The 18,905-nt window shown below is 39.2% G+C and overlaps 1 long non-coding RNA gene across 1 annotated transcript in view; it reads right to left on the reverse strand.

The window, feature by feature from the left end:
- Positions 1–7,741: 7,741 nt before the first annotated feature.
- Positions 7,742–18,905, reverse strand: part of LOC131237301 (uncharacterized) — a 35,989-nt gene continuing 24,825 nt past the window's right edge. The window contains exons 2-3 of the long non-coding RNA XR_009167164.1: positions 8,205–8,430; positions 7,742–8,098 (exon numbers count right to left, since the gene is read on the reverse strand). This is a non-coding gene — a long non-coding RNA (uncharacterized LOC131237301). The remainder of the gene's footprint in view (positions 8,099–8,204; positions 8,431–18,905) is intronic.

An 18,905-nucleotide genomic window follows, 5' to 3' on the forward strand; every position in this document is an offset into this window, starting at 1 on the left:
GCCCTCCTGGTCCCCCATGGTTCGAAACATGCGGTCCCCCCTGGGTCCCACAGAAAATGCCCTGATTGGCCCCTTGCATAGTTTGACGCCTATCGGGTCATTCTGGCAGAAATCTGATTCAAATAACGATTTCTTGAAGGTTTAAAGGTGAAAAAGGGAAGATAGACCATCTAAACTCCTCAGTAGAGGGTTTAGGAAAGGTTTCGGGTCGCTGTGTGTGATCAGGTAGGAGTACAGACTCGATCTCGGTGAAGGTTTTCAGGAAACTTTCGCCGATAGAAGCTACGGAGCACAAACACAAAATCGATGATAGACCCGCACCCAAATACACTAAAGTGGCGACAACATGCGGTGTGTGACCATAACCCAGGTCCGGTTTAATCCAGATCATGCTCTGATACCAACTTGTAACGCCCTGAAATTCGGGGGTCAAGCATAACTCAGCTCCCGAGTTCCAAAACATCACTTATGCAACATATTTAATGAAGGATGTATGTTGACTGTATTAGTACATAAAACATGGAATAGATTAAGCCAAAACACAGATATGATTCAAGGATAAGTGAATAAAGCTAGCAGAAGACTTATAGAAACATGTGTACAAGTGTAAATCCCTGAAGTACATATACAAGCCAGATCGTATGAAAGTGTTATTTAACAAAATTATAAGTATCAAGTTACATCATTTAATTTCCCAAAAATAATCCCGCACATCAGACCGAGGCTCGCTAGAACCCGTCTGAAAACTGCATATAGGAGAAGGCAGCCTCATCATCATCCAGCTCCCGCTCTGCCTCAGAAGTCACATCCACATCTGCAACATCAGAGCCTAAGACAGAGTCTGGTGGGTGTTTAACACCGCCCCAGAAACGTGGGAGTGAGTGATCAACTCAGTGGAACAATAAGGCACTGGTTAACATGTTATCAGTTCAATCAAACAGTAATGATAAAGCAGGACAATTAAATAAATCCTAAGTACTCTTGTTAATGCAAGGATGTATGCAATATGATGCGTGCCCTCACGCGTACACCCTCAGCGTCTTCATCTTACGTTACGTATGACATCGCCTCAAAGTGCACCACATCTACAAAGCACATGCAAATGCGGTGCATGGATATGATTACCAAGTTCTTATTAGTCCATTTCACACAGCAGGATTGGGAAGCTAAGATACCTTCCTCATATCACCATCCAAACAGTGATCCATACTAGGGTCGTCAATCCTAGACATCTCATACGATCATATGTTTGAGGTCGTAGCAAAGGGCTCGTCACCAATCAATGCACGCCTTTCATGCCTTTACTACCACAGTTCGGCTCGTCACCTCCTTGCGGTATCCAGGTATGCTCGAGGTCACTACAAAGGGCTCGTCACCAATCAATGTAGGCCGACAACACGAATATAGTGTCCCATACCACCATAATCGGCTCACGAGTTTTGTTGCTCACTGGTCACTACGGGGAGGCTCGTCACCCCAGCGTAGGCCGACAGCTCGACCACGGTGTCCCATACCACCATGTCCAGCTTATGAGTCTTAGCGGATTAAGTACCATAGTTAATAGGATTTTACTGGTAAGTTCGGTACCCTAGATTCAAGCAGTAGCATCCATACATGGTGAACATACATCGGACAATCGGGTTACTTGACGAACTCGACTAGCACGAGCGCACGTTGAATTGAGCGACATAGGGTGCGCAAACACTCCGCATGGCCAAACCACTGCCGACAACTCTAATACGACTCGGATTCGTCTAATACGTCCTACGTGGCGAAAGCAATCTCAACCATGAATATAGGGTCAATTACCGATTTCCTGGACTAATGCATAGTTCCACACACCTTACACTACTACAGATATTCATGTTGAATGTAAAACAGTAATGGAACAACAACTTAAATCATGGTACATACGCATCTGAAGAATATCAACTTAACATAAATGTAAGCATAGGTAATGCTTGAATTTACATAACATGGAATGTAACTTGCATAAAGGAAATCATGCGCATCCATAGGAGTATTGAGAATCACTTCTCAACGCCCACAATTAGTGTAATAAGTTACACTTAGATCATTCATGCATTTCTATAAACGCTTAGCATACATGGAACAACATACATGACGTATGTTGAAATACATGCATTTTGACAATTCCTTTTACCAAGGAGTTGTCATACATGCATCTAGCATACATACATTGCAAATAATCATGGCAAACACAAGTGCATATTTTATACGTATACGGTACTTTATAAATACACATAGAATACACAAATCTCAATATAGCACATGCATATCAGGAAAGCAAAGTAAACACAACATTTAGCACGTGAAATCTCATCCATAACAAGAATAAATCACTAACTGGTGTTGAAAGCCTTGAAAACCATAACCTATACACTTAAAGTCCGCACCTTAAGCAAGGAAAGAACACCGAACTGATTTAGACGAGTTGTCTTCGTCAACGGCGATAGAATGCCCTAAAATAAGGATAGAAATGAGATACAACAACACCAAGTCTAATCTAAGCTCTAACACAGGTTAGGGTTAGATTAACTTACCCCAAAAGAACTCAGAACCGTCAGAAGAACGATTCTTAAGCTCATTGACCATGGATCTAGGTCAGGCTGAGTTTTCGTACCGACCGGCTCTTCAGATCAGCCGTGGCGGACCACACTCAATTCAACGGTCACTGAATCTCGATCAGGTCCACAAGCACTAGGATATGCCTGGGCCATCTTCCTTGATCAGAGGGTGAAATTGGGTTAGAATCCAACGGTCAGAATGCTTAAAATTGCCGCGCAAGCGACACGACTCAGATTTCATAAAAACTTATTAAATTCAAACCGTTCTCACACTCTTCACTCCGAACTCAATCAAATCGACCCAGAACATCATATGGACTTGATTTTTGAGGTGATGGCCAAGCCCAACATGGTAACCACAACAACTTAAGATCATCGCCATCAGACTTTCGACGCGCGGTCCAGGTCCGATCCAGATCTTCCAAAAATTCCCCAGAACAACTGGATTTAGCGATAGATCCCAGATTTCAGAGTAACATAGCGCTAACTAATCTACAAGTTTAGAGCCATGCAGATACAATTTAAAGTGATTGATGCAAATTTCACAAGCAATCGAGTATAGCGCTAATTACCCCAAAAACAACTACTTAAGGAAAGATTAACACAAAAATTCCAAGGTCGTTACACCTACTTACTTTGCATGATCTTATGGTTGATGGTCATTCATGCCTTCTCATTCTACCTAATCAAGTGGCTACGCACTTGTCACATTTTCACTCATCATAACATCCCATGCATACTTTAGGATTATATATACATCTCATGATAACATAGTTAGATGATCACACTTATCAATTCTTAGTTGAGTTAAGGGCCATCTATACATCACACAATCGCATGATCAAGAGCCATACATATATTACAATCCCACTTGATTTTGTGGCCAACCACCCGCCATATGACTTCATGATTATGGGTAACACATACAATATGATTTCACTTGATCTAATGGTCGTACACTCTTTACATGATCACATGATTAAATGGTGACGCCTGCAACACAATTGCAAATGATTTAGTAGCCACACACACATCATATAATCAGATAGTTAAGTGGCCACAAAATCACAAATTCAAATCAATAGATGGTCATATAATGATCACAATTGACATGGTTAAGTTGCCCCCATAAATATCATAGGGTGACAAAGGTAAGCGGGCCACATAAGGTCACAAGTTCACAAGGTTAAGTGGCCACACTAGTGTCATAAATTAACATAGATAAGAGATCACACAAAAGTATGGAGACTTTCCACCCAAATGGACTTCTTGCACAGAACACAAGTATGGAGACGTGAGGCTCTATGAGTCCCATGATGGGAAGAATCAAAAGTTCCATTATAAGTAGCTATCCATCTCATAATCCACTCATAATCTAAAGCATAATAGGCATGGTTGTTGGACTTCTGGCTTTTATATCACACCACTATGATGTAATCCTAACTCGCAACAAACCCAGATCAACCCTACATATTAAATTTTTGGATCTAATACCACTGTCAATTTGTGAGCTTTTGCGAAAGAACATTCAACAAAGATAGAAAAATTGAATAAACAATAACCAATAAACCAATCACATACAACAGAAGATATATATATATATATATATATATATATATATATATATATATATATATATATATATATATATATATATATTACACACGCACACATAGCCCCACACACTCAAGTGATAGTGGACTTTCACCACCTATGGATACTTGAACCCTTGACTGGGTGTTGAAACTCCCAAGAGTCTACCACCCGTGCAAGAGCAAGGATCCTAAAACAAAAGATATTTGATTTGGAAAAATCCTTATGGAAAAAAACCATGACACAAAGTGACAGATCCATTATAATCAAAAGTCTTAAAGTTTATACCACTCACCTTCTTCGATTACAGACAAAACCTGATTTTACTTTATGATACGCACCTAGGAAAACCCTAACCCATTGAGAAAATCCCTTCCCAAAAACTTGCAAGTGTCTAGAACTCTCTCACATTGCAAAACCCTTGCCTTTAAAGAGAAAACAAAGTATCCACCAAGCCCTAATCCTATTAGGCCTTAAATACACCAATTTGCGCTAATCTACTTAACTCATCAGTCAGACGAACACAAACCGACTCACACATATCAGTCGAACCGAAAACATGCAAATCTTCACAATGTGCAAACTGATATTCACCCACTAATTTAGTTGGACCGATGGGAAATTGGTCAAATCGAAAGTGGCCTTCTTTGCATTCTCAGATTGGTAGAATCCAATGCATCCTGTACAATAATCTCCACCTTGAGTTGCATTATGCTAAGTCACCCTGAAGATCTCTCATGCAACCTCCACCTTGAGCATAGACCGCTACATGCATTCTTTGCCTAGAACATAGCTCCATCCACACGCTTATGCAAGGGTGCCCAATTTCATCAATGACTGGAGAGATTGATCAAGCCCAAGCAATGCTTAAACTTCTCTGTGGTCACCAACTTCATCAACATGGCCGCGACATTCTCATCCGTGTGAAGTGATTTCTATGTAGATTCCATCTCCTCAGCCATGACCGACAGAACTCGTGGTCATCCTTTTCAGATTTAATTAGCTCTAAAAATTTGAAGGGATCTCCACTCCTTATGAACAATGCAAAAGAAACCATATCCTCGAACCCATAGGGAACCGGTGCTCTAATGGTTTATTTATCCCTGTTCTTGGCTATACTCTCTTGGGTATCCTATTGATTGTTTTAGTCACTTTCTTGCTCCTAATGAATTTCATCTTCAATAACTGGCTCAACTGGCTCCACCTGTACCAAGAATTTCTTGGCCTCACCACATTTTTCTGACTTCTTTGCAGCGTCCTTATTGGCCTTTGACATTGATGCTTCATCAAAGATGACATCTCTGCAAATGACCACCTTCTCTGAAATTGAATCCTAAAGCTTCTACCCCTTAATACCTTTCTTATACCCGATAAAGGTGCACTTCCTAGATTTGGGATCCAACTTCATTTTTTTCCACTTTGCACATGTATGTATGCTGGATATCGAAGATTCTCATCCCTAAGTAATCAATGTCATTGCATGTCTAGAATTCCTCTGCAACCTTGGAGTTTAGCACTATAGATGGTGATTGATTTACAATATAGTATACCATGCTAACCGCTTCTGCCCAAAATCTTTTAAGAAGCCCCGCATACTACCACATACTTCTCTCCCTCTCCAATAGAGTTTCATCCATCCTCTCTACCACCCTATTCTATTATGGGGTCCCTGGAGTTGAGAAGTGCATTATGGGGCCTACTTTGAAGTTTAACACTGCATATTATCCATAGACCGATGGGAAAACTAAGAGGTTCAACCAAATTCTTAAACATATGCTCCAAGTTTGTGTGTTAGATTTCTCAGAAGATTATTTTAAGTCACACAGGAGAATATGAGGCAGATCTATATCTCAAGTGATCCACACCATAGAGAACAGTGGGGACATTGGTGTCTACTGTTGAACCTTTTCTAAGGCCCACCATGATGTTTATATATCATCTAACCTGTACATAAGGCCACACTACTTTGGCTAAATATCTAGCTCAAGTGGGCCCCATCCGATGATTATTAAATCATCTACAGTTGAAAACCAAGGGCCTCATGACGCTGGTGAAAAAAATCCACCTTTTTAGATTGTCTTAGGGTCTGAACCGTGTAGGGCAGATCCCAGGGAATCCATCTCTTAGATATATGAATATAATAGTTCCCATCTAGAGTCTATGGTGAGAAGCCACGCACTACACCAAAATCGTCATTTAGGAACAATTTTAAACCGTTCCTAAATTCTTAAGGAACGGTTTAAAACCGTTCCTAAATGAGGCGTCATAGAAAAATAGGAACGGTTCAGAACCGTTTTGGGTACCATTTCAAATTTTAGAAATGAAAATTTAAGAACAATTTTAAACCGTTCTAATACCAACAGTCACATTTTAGGAATGAAATTTTAGGAACGGTTTTAAACCATTCTAGTACCAACGATCACATTTTAGGGCTGCTGCTTCTAAAACATTTTGCTGCATTTAAGAAGAAAAGCTGACAAAGATGTTATAGATGGATTTATTTATTTATTTTGAATTTGAATTTATTACAAGAAAAGAAATGATAAAAAGATATGATCTAAAGTTGTAACAAATTTTTAGGTCTGAAGTCCATATGATCTAAAGTCGTAACAAATTGTGGACAATCTGTTAGATAAAAGAGAAGTGAAATAGTGTTCTTGTGCATGAATGATCATAGCCGTCAGTCCAAACCATCGAATCTCTTGAGCGTAGGTGGGTTCTTTGGACCATTGTTCTACTGTCTTGGGAGAGTCTAAAAATCTGATATTCCTATTAGTGTTCATGCTCAGCAGAGTCCATGTCATTAGTCTCGTATTATCCGGTATGGTTCCTGAGAGGTTATTGCCCCTCACATCACTGCAACAAACTAGTAGAGATGGTTCAAACAAGGGTATGAACAAAATCTCAAATATAAATTCCCAGAAAACCATTGATGCAAGTTCCATTAGTATCCACTTACAAGTACCATAGGCACATATCAGGAGACAATGTTCCCGTCAGCAAATTCCCCCGCAACCCACTACAAAAAACAACATCATTCATCATTTTGCAGGGAAAAAAATTAACATAGCAAGGTTTAGAAAATGGAATTGTGACCACAAAAGCTAACTGGTGTTATAGTTGTATAGCAGTAAAGGCCATGTGAAAGCAAAAAATGGGTAAATTGAGAAAATAGAAAACATCAGGCGCACAAAATAACGGTAATTTTTCATTGGAATAGTGTTACATTGGATGACATAACGCCACTAGATGAAGAAACAAAACATCCAGTGTATGTAATGGATGCAATTACATTACATGGAAGAAGTTATTGAGGATACGATAGCCTGATTTTGGCTAACAACTATTGTTTATCTAATGTCCATCTTACATAACAAGAATTAAAGTGGCCATCACATTACATAACACAACCCATAGTGTGGTCACAATAATGGGTGACTCCAAAACATACCAAATTACTAGATGAACTAGAACTAATTTGAGATGGACTTGTAAATTGTGATTTACATGGAGTACACAGAGTGGAGGAAGTACTCACAGATACTACAATACTTAATCAGCCTCGGAATGTCACCAGTGAGTTGATTTTGAGCAAGATCCCTAAAAAGATTTAAACAACAAGGGACCCATTAAAATCACTCTGTACACACAAATCCACACCATTGGAAACAAACAACTGTAGTTTAGGTATGTTCTATCAGACAAACCCCCAATGCAAATGTGTAACTGAGAAAACCCACATGAGAAGGAAAAAAAAAACCAATTAAATGTTTTCAAGTAGATATTAGAAAGCGTAAACCATAAAATAGAACAAGCACCTCAAATATAAGTGACAGCAACCTTACAGATTTTTGAGATTTGGCATCTGTGAAAGGGTTAAAGGGATAGGCCCTGTTAACTGATTGTTCTTTAATGTCCTGCATAGTAACATCACCATAAATGACCAATCGAACCCTTACAAAGGGGCAAGCAAGATTTGTGAAAATGACCAATCTACCAAATAAAAGCAGACATGATACTAACAAGTCCTCAAGCTGTTTGAGCCTAGATGTCGAGAACAAAATATCTCCATATAGCAAGTTACCGGATAAATCCCTATAGAAAACAAACCAACACAGATTTCAGTTAAATCCTCCATTACATTCTCAATCCCATAACTTCAGAATGCAAGCAAATGAGAGATTTCAGCAAGACGCAGTTGCCGATCTCATCAGGGATTGACCCGGTCAGTTGATTCCCCTTCAAATCTCTGCACATCAATTGAACCGACATAAGCATTTGAGCTTAAAATGATTTCATCCAAATGCATATTTATCCTGATGCAATAAAGTAAAACGTACAGTGCCTGTAAGCTTTGTAAATCCCCAATGGCTGGCGAAATCTCCCCGCCGAGATTCAAATTTGAGAGATTCCTTCACAGAAGATTCATGATTGTAATGAATTAGAAGTTGAAATCAGATAAGAAGAAGAAGAAAGAATAAAAAGCACAGAAGATATGTGAGTTACAGAGAGACGATGGCGAAGGAGAGATTGTCGCAAGCAACCCCACGCCAGGAGTAGTGATCTTCATTACCATCAGCATTCCAGTCGAGGAGCACATTAGCAACGTTGCTAAATGACGCCATGATGGACACGAGTGTTTTCCCTATGAAACTAAACTCTCATTTCACTTAAAACAGAGGACTGAAACTCCAAATCATTTTTTTTGCTAAGGGCATTGTTGAAAATAGCAAGGTTGTTAAAAATAGTAAGGATTTTGTCACACCCCAAACTTGGGGATGGACAACTGCCGTGATGCCCCGAATCCGCTACTCAACTTTCATACACCAAGTCTCGAGTTCGACACACCACAAGGAAGATTTTGAATGAATTTTTTTTTTACATATAATACCTAAGCATGAAGATCCATGATCAAAATACCAAGCAACATAGTCCATTATAAATCCTTACGTTTACAAGTACAATGCTTTCCAAAAGGTACATAACGTCAACATTGCTAAATTAAAAAATAGATGCAATGCATCGAGAAAGCTAAGTCTTTCAAACTACTCCAGCCCTAAAAAAAATGGAAAATAAGAAGCTTAGGTAAAAAGCCTAGTGAGTACAATCATGTGTGTAGTGTGTCCCACATGTAAGCAAGTAAATATGAAGAAATCATGTATGGTGAAAGGCGTGTAACACGTAAGGTATGATGCTAATGCCAATGCAATGCATATGCATCATAGTAATACTCCGAGTCAATGCTACCAGCATTACCAAGTCATATTTTCATTCCTCCCTTACCACAGCCATAACTGTATTACATGCATCCGTAATCAAATCATCATCATCATATTGTCATACCATATCATAACTGTATATCTCGGGAAGCACTGTGGTCGATACCATGCACCAGACACTAGTAATCAACCTTGCATACCCGCCCTGTGGTGGATTTCCACCAACTGTATATCATGGAAAATACCATGGTCGACACCTATGCACCAGACACCAGTAATCGACCTCACATACCCACCCTGCGGTGGACTTCCACCCGGCATGCCAGTAGCGGACTTCATTCGCGCTTCTCCTTGCCGGCGAGTCAGACTGGTCCCTGTTTGCACCTCAGCCCTTAAGCAGGTTGGACCCACCTATTCTCAACCCGACGTCATTAGTGGGAGTCAAATCCATGACCCATGTATCCACTCAGCCCGACGATGAGGCAACCCTAACTATCATAGGGGTTCAGGGACTTTCAACCTAAGGGGCACATCATCCCCTACTATTTTCACACTTTCGGTGTCCCGTTCATTTTTAGGGATAACCCAAGTCATCATCATAGATGTACATTTCATTATCAAGATCCAACTTATGTTATATGACATGACTGTGGTAGTTCAATCATCATATATGCCATGATTATACATGAATTTAAGCAATTATGATAAGGCATACATTCAAGTGCATGTGGTATGCATACGATGCCATGAGTTTAGGGTCTGCTTAACCTTTAAGCCAAAAATGACATACAATCATCATATGCCACTATCAACTATATCAATCCATAGTCATGTGACTAAACTGAAGAGGACATATCTTACAGATGAACAAATGTATTGAAGTACACTTGCACATACCATCATTCCATGGTGCATGAGTATGATCAATAGCAACATGGTTAAGTAAATGAATTTAATATGCTAGGAAATGGAACAACATTAATCAAGATATTAAATCACATACTTCTATTAACCTTAATCATTAGCATCACTAATATCATCCATAGCTATCATAGTCACGAGCATTAATTGTATTCAGAATTACACCATATCCTTCATAAGATAGATATTCCATTAGTGATTTTGAAAATGACTTTGACCAAACATTATTTTCTTCTATTAGGACCACATGGTCATAACCTAACTAGGCCTTATGATTAATGAGTGGTGGTGACACAAAGTACATGCACCAAATGGTTATGAGATGAAAGACATAGATATATCATATAGTAAATAAGCCACAAGATGGATGGTGCTGGTGAAACTCATATAATGTAGTGGGCTTCACCTTCACGTGGGTTGTTAGTAGATTGGATTTACAAGTAATTATTATAGTAGTTTTACAATGGTTTAGAAGGCATAGGTAAACTTCATAAGATATAGTGAGCCTTAAATTAAATGACTTGGTATATATTATACACATAAGAGTTAGTCACGGTTGGATGACGTGGGTTTGTTTCATACAATGTAGTGGATCCTACTTCCAAGTGGTCCTGCAAGCAGATGGATTCACACAGACATTACAGTGGGTCTCATCAAGTGGATAATATAGGTAACTCCCAGACTAACGTAGTACAAGGAAGACAGTTCAGATGTACAAGGCACACGACAGCGGGCTCCATGATCGAACTGTTTAGTTGGTAAAACAATTGAACAGTGCAGATAAAATATGTACATTGAGTGGGTTCACATGTGTTCGAAAGTTACATGTTCAATTAACACTATTTCATATCGTCTGACTTAATTAGGATTTAGGTTAGGGTCATTTTGGAATCATGTTCTTGGATTAGCTAACCTAATGAATAAATGGTGAAATATGCAATACTTACATCAAGGTAGGATCCATAATCAATCTGACACATATCCTAAGTTCACATACCGAAGAGGTTACATCATCAGCATAGTCCACGAGTCTGAGTAATCACACAATTCTCATATGCCTGCATGGTCTTATGGCCACTTCCATTATTAGAAGTTCATATGGTTGAGAGGCCACGCAAATGTCACTCTACTAGTCATAATAAGGGACTTAAGGTTAGATGGTTATGTACTTTCATTACATCATAGCTCACATAATGGGGAAACCACTTTACTAAACTTTCACATGGTCAGGCAGTGAGTACCACAATTTCACATAGTTTAGTATGTATACGATTACTATCATGATCTAGTGTCCACATTTCAAAATATCCAAACATAATCGAGCAATCATAATCCTACCAATTATGATAAGTCTTTACTACAAGCACTTCACACGTCACATACTTAATGACTCATATTCGGTGTCGCATGGTTAAGGGCCAAGAGCCACATTTCATCGTACCATTTACGGTTTAGAAATCACATCGCATAGAATCCAGGACCTTGATAGCATTAGTTTGGGTAACATAACCCTACATCACATTCGGTCTAGTGCACAAGTTGGTCATACGTGATTTAAGTGGCGATATCTATATCGATAAGCACAAACCTACGTTGTTGAATGACCATCAATGCCACAAGATTTCATACGGTTTGGTGGCCTTGTACGTATTTCACATTCATACAGTTAGATGACTACATATACTACATATACTCCACCATTGCCTATGATTAGGTGGCTATACATACATTAAGTACCCACATAATTAATGGGCCAAACAGGTATATCACACCCTCACACCATTAGAGTCTACATATTTGTTATAAGTGAACATTTTTAAGGGTCTAAACACAAGTCACATGATCCTATTACTTGGGGCCGCACTCTAACCAAAGTGCCAAGTGATTAAGGGCTGTCCACAATCAGCCCATTTAAGGGATTAATCATTACTTCAAAAATTACAAAACCAGTTCGTCATACATTCAACACATGGAGATTATAAACTCTTGTCGAAGAGGCTCAATGGTTGGCCCAAACAAGGCTACCACTGATGGGCTCACATGGCATTCACTCAAAATGTGCCTTATCATTCTTGGGCCCACATACTAATGGAATTTACAATGGGTTCTATGCGGTGGAGCACATAGGGCTTTCCCATGAGGTTAAGTTATGTGTAACCCACTTAAGACTTAGGTCTACTTTGATTTTAGTATAAATCCTAAAATGATATGAGGAAGTGGATGGTCCGCATGGATTAAATAGATACACCATGGTGGTCTTAGGTTGGATTCAATAGTTAGGTACTTATTCTCACAGCCTTGTATTATATGTCCATTTCAGGTTGGATTGACTGATCTTTGGGATAATGCCCTAAAGGGGACCCGGTACATGGGCTAGATGGGTTGAATATCTAATACATCATCAAGATGGCCCATAACAAATTTTTAGTGATAAGAGTTCAATTTACATTATTTCATAATGTACGACTATCTAATCATTGGATGGGCCTGATTCATGGTAACATACAGTCAAAAGGGTTGATAAAATAGATAAATAGTGAGGATCTAAAATATATATCATGTCACAGCCATGGTGGATTAAGTGGTATAACACTTACATCAAAGTGGGCCATACCACACACAAGTTGAGAGGGTTACCCTCCATTAATTATTCATAATCATTTGTTGGGCCCACAGAGATGTGGTCCATGAATCCAGCCCATCCATTATGTGTGTACCACTTAGTTGAGGGGTCAGTCCAAGTTTCAGATGCATCCAAATTTCAAATGGACCCCACAAGTGCTTTTATATACTTGAGCTCCGAGTTGTATGAACGGGTCAAGGAGATCAAAGTTACATGGGTCCCAAAGCGATGTATTTATTACATATACACAATTCATCTATTTTTATTTTTTTTTGAGATCATTTTATAGCATTATCCAAAAATAAATCATATCCAAAGATTATCTGGACCTCACCACAAACAGTAGTGGAGATATTTCACCGTTAAACAATTTATAAGGCCCACCTTAATGTTTATTTTCCTTCCAATCTGTTTATAAGGTCACAAAAACCTGATACAAATTTCATATTGGCTTAAAACTTCTATGACCCGAAATTCAATGGTAGACATTCAATCCCCTACTGCTTTTGTAGTGTGGCCCACTTGATAGTTAGGTCTATCTTATTTTTATTCTCAAGTCTTAAGATAAGCTCACCAAATGAATGGACGGTTTGGATATAACACGTACCTCGTTATCAGATTGTTCCAGCTTCCTATTTTTTATATTGTATTTTTATTTATTTATTATTATTATTTTAATGGTGTGGACCACCTAAGTTCCGTGTACGGCTGATTTTTTGGGGGTGACCCATTTTTAAAGGGGACCCATCAAATGCATGGTGTAGTTGCTCGACATGCATCAAGGTGGGGCCTGTGGTGGGGCCCACTTCCTTCCAGCGTCAGCAGCAGGACGCCGCTTGCTGCAATGTCCGACGCTGAAGCAACAGCATACAATGCTATTTTTTTATTTTTTATTTTCTTTATTCTTTTATGGTTTTTCAAATATGGGGCCTACAATAGGACGATCTAGTCTGACTGCTGGGTTTTATGGCCCAGGACAGATGTAACAAGCCCAATATTCAATATGTTTTGATGCACAGAAAGATCATAGTGGGCCCTAACTGTGTATCATTATTAAAAGTAATGTTTTTGATGGCGTGGTCTACCAGAGATTTGGATTGGTTTCATTTTTTGGCTCAACGCCTAAAATGATCTGGGGAATTAAATGGACATCGTGGATTGAATAGACACATCATTGGTGGGGCCTACCGTGGTCCCACAGCCCCCTTCCCTCTTATTGAAAGAAGCTGGACACTACTTGTTGCAGTGTCCTCTGGACGCTGGGAGCAATCAACGTCCAATCTCCTTTATAAAAATATATTAATTTAATTTATTTTATTTTATAATGTGGTATGTGTGCACGTGTGTGTATGTGAGTGTGTGGCCAGCCTAATGGGCCAATGCTTGGACTATTGGATAACTAGTGGGCCATGTTTTGCTGACCAAGCTGATAATTATGTTTTCTCTTCATCCACATCCTTGTGATCATATACTCATATATGATTGTTAGTTTACATCAGGGTGGGCCACACAAGCTTTAGATCAAGCTAATATTTGTTTCATCCCATCATCTATATGTGTATAACCACCATATATCACAATGGGCCCTTCCATCGATGGGTCCTACATCATCATTATCATTATCATCACATCATCACCACAATCAAGCATCGAAATAATCAAGAAAGAAAACAAACCATAAGAGTGGAGGGGGTGTACTCACCTTGATGAATTAGATGGATGGTAGGGATGGAATTGATGGTTGAGATGGATGGAAAGGATGGGATTGATGGAGTTGATGGCCCACCAAGATCACTCCTCTCTCTCTCTCTCTCTCTTTCTCTCGCTCTCTCTCTTTGTGTAGAAAAATGGTGAAATGTTAAGAAATGAAGGGATATATGTAGAGAAAATGTTAAAATGTGGTTAGATTCAATTAATGTGATCTTGGTTAGCTTAGATTAAGATTATGACAATTAATTCATGATTTATAATTAATGGTGGGTTAAAGGAGCATGAGATGGCATGGTGTGATGATGTCATGCTTAAGGTGTGGCATGGAAAAGACTTGACTTGAGGTGTACATGAGAGAGGGAGAGGTATGGGTGTGTGACATCACACACATGTGTAGAGATTCTCTCACCCATGTATGGCATGTACACGTGTGTATGGTATGTGTTGTGCAGATGTGTGGAATGGAGTACATGGTGCCTTGCGCACATGATATATTAATGATTCTTCATGGCGTATCTCACTAATGGAGTATCGCACGGATGCACGGGTGGTACCTACGTGATCGCAGCGACGGGGCGGTCGATATGAAATAAGTTTCGAGGTCTTAGGGTTCTGGTCAGTTGGGTGTGTACTATGAACGGCCAATCTAGGTCTAGCTAAGGGCATCGATCATTGTGTACATATGCATAGAAAATGGTACGGAATGGATCGGGTGTTACAATCTACCCTCCTAATAAAAATTTCATCCTCGAAATTTCTAGTCAGAATAAATTAACAAACTCATAACATGGAAAGTCAAACATACGTATCATCATACATATATAATACAATCATCCATCCCACAAGTGAGGGTATTGCTCGCAGCTATCTCCCTCATACTTGGGTGATGAGTATTGTCTTTACATTCTCAACTAGGGAATCCTGTTTTGACTAAGTTCTCAACCTAGGAATCCTAGATTTATGTCTCTATATTCATACAAATCAGGGGTACTAATAGCATCTAGGTTCTCGATCAATGATGGTGGGAGACCTAGTTTAAGTTCTTCTATGTTTTTTAGTTACTGACTTTAATCGTAAGTGATCCTAAATCTTATGCTTTGATACTATCTTTTGTCACACCCTAAACCTGGGGATGGACAGCTTCCGTGATGCCCCAAATCCAGGATTTGACTTTCATACATCAAGTCCCGAGTTCAGCACACCACAAGGAAGATTTTGAATGAATTTTTTATATATATAATACCTGAGCGTGAAGATTCATGATCAAAATACCAAGCAACACTCTCCATTATAAATCCTGATGGTTACAAGTACAATGCTTTCCAAAAGGTACATAACGTCAACAATGCCAAATTAAAAAATAGATGTAATGCATTGAGAAAGCTAAGTCTTCCAAGCTACTCCAGCCTTGAAAAAAAAAAGGAAAATAGAAAGCTTAGGCAAAAAGCCTAGTGACTACACTCGTGTGTGCAGTGTGTCCTACATGCAAGCAAGGTAAATATGGCATGAAGAAATCATGTATGGTGAAAGGCGCGTGACACGTAAGGTATGATGCCAATGCAAATGCAATGCATATGCATCATAATAATACTTCGAGTCAATGCTACCAGCATCACCAAGTCATATTTTCATTTCTCCCATACCACATCCATAACCGTATTACACATATCCGAAATCACATCATCATTATCATATTGTCATACCATATCATAACTGTATATCTCGAGAAGCACTATGGTCGATACCATGCACTAGATACTAGTAATCGACCTCGCATACCTGCCCTGTGGTGGACTTCCACCAACTGTATATCATGAGAAACACCGTGGTCGATACCTATGCACCAGACACCAGTAATCGACCTCACATATCCGCCCTGCGATGGATTTCCACCCGACATGCCAGTAGCGGACTTCATTCACGCTTCTCCTAGCTGGCGAGTCAGACTGGTCCCTGTTTGCACCTCAGCCCTTAAGCAGGTTAGACCCACCTCTTCTCAACCTAACCTCGTCAGTGGGAGTCAAATCCATGACCCATGTATCCACTCGGCCCGATGGTGAGGCAACCCTAGCTAGTATAGGGGTTTAGGGACTTTCAACCCAATGGGCACATCATCCCCTACTATTTCCACACTTCTGGTATCCCGTTCATTTTCAGGGATAACCCAAGTCATCATCATAGATGTACATTTCATCATCAAGATCCAACTCATGTTATACGACACGACTGTGGTATTTCGATCATCATGTATGCCATGATTATGCATGAATTCGAGAAATTATGATAAGGCATACATTCAAGTGCATGTGGTATGCATACGATGCCATGAGTTTAGGGTCTGCTTAACCTTTAAACCAAAAATGACATACAATCATCATATGCCACTATCAACTATATCAATCCATAGTCATGTGACTAAACTGAAGAAGACGTATCTTATAGATGAACAAATGTATTGAAGTACACTTGCACATACCATCATTCCATGGTGCATGAGTATGATCAATAACAACATGGTCAAGTAAATGAATTTAGTATGCTAGGAAATGGAACAACATTAATCAAGATATTAAATCACATACTTCTATTATCCTTAATCACTAGCATCACTAATATCATCCATAGCTATCATAGTCACGAGCATTAATTGTATTTAGAATTACACCATGTTCTTCGCAAGATAGATATTCCATTAGCGATTTTGACCAAACATTATTTTCTTCTATTAGGACCACATGGTTATACCCTAACTAGGCCTTATGATTAATGAGTGGTGGTAACGCAAAGTACATGTACCAAATGGTTATGAGATAAAAGGCATAAATATATCATATAGTAAATGAGCCACAGGATGAATGGTGCTGGTGAAATTCATATAATGTAGTGGGCTTCACCTTCACGTGGGTTATTAGTAGATTGGATTTACAAGTAATTATTGTAGTAGCTTTACAATGGTTTAGAAGGCACATGTAAACTTCATAAGATATAGTGAGCCCTAAGTTTAACGACTTAGTATATATTATACACGTAAGAGTTAGTCACGGTTGGATGACGTGAGTTTGTCTCATACAATGTAGTGGATCCTACTTCTAAGTGGTCCTGTGTTCACTCCCAAAGTATAGGGTTGTGATGTAGTAATAAACTCGGTGAGACCTAGGTTGAATCCCAAGGGACTGAAACCTGTACATAATTTGAAATTAAGGAGAACTAGAACTAGACTAAGATGAAATCTAAATCGACTATAATTTGAGGAATAATGATGAAATAATTATTTAAAACTTAAAGAATTCAGGGAAAGGAAACTAGAGATTCAAAGGATCCACTTGTAGAGATCAGGGAGATCTTATGCCTGCTTCAAGAACTCAACTGGACTTAGAGTGCCATCTTCATCTAGTTGAAGAGTGTAACCATGGAAATCAAGACTGAACTTCCTTTGATGTAGTTTTCAAGAGATGAAAGGTATATGAATTAGAATAGATTCCATCACCAAACCATGCACAGGAGACAGTAAACAACAAAATTAAACTAATTACCAACCAATCAACAATGTATGAAGTTTAAGAGGGGTACTGTCATCCGACCATGCCTAGGAGACGATGGTGAACAACAGGGCTTCCTGATGTCATAAACATAAAAAAGAAAGGATCATGCTCAAAGCTATCGCAGACCCATTGTAATTTTAGTTACAACAGACCATTAAAAACTAAAAATATTTCCTTAATTAAACTAAAATCAACATCAGTTCAATCTAAACAAAAGGCACAAGCAAAAAGGTCTCCCATCAAGCTACAAGCTTCACCTCTTAGCCCTAGCTAAGAGGTTTAGCCCAGAATAGACATGATTAGGCTAAACATCTTAAAAGAAATAATAAAAAGAATAGTAAATAAAAAAACTCTACAACTACTCTTTCTCTTACTGACGTCCCAGTCGTGGATGCCCCTCTCTTCTTGCTCTCTCCCTTTTATAGACGCTGAAGACGGTGGATGTGTGTAGAGCATCGACCTGCCTTTCGTAGGCTATTTGCAACAGGGCCGGACTCTGTATCGCATAACAACAGGGCCTTCTTGCGTAAGGATGATTAGTGAGGCCCACTTTAGCTATCATTTGAGAGATCCATGCCGTCCATCAGCTTTTCCTTAGAATTTCAACCAGAGATGGTCTGTTTTGATCGTCTGTTAATGCAGCCTAGGGAAGAATTCCTGCTGTAACGGTATTTGAATGGTCTTCTTATGATCGCTGTAGCGGACATGT

This window comes from Magnolia sinica, chromosome 2, assembly GCF_029962835.1.
Source record: "Magnolia sinica isolate HGM2019 chromosome 2, MsV1, whole genome shotgun sequence".
Taxonomy (NCBI): domain Eukaryota; kingdom Viridiplantae; phylum Streptophyta; class Magnoliopsida; order Magnoliales; family Magnoliaceae; genus Magnolia; species Magnolia sinica.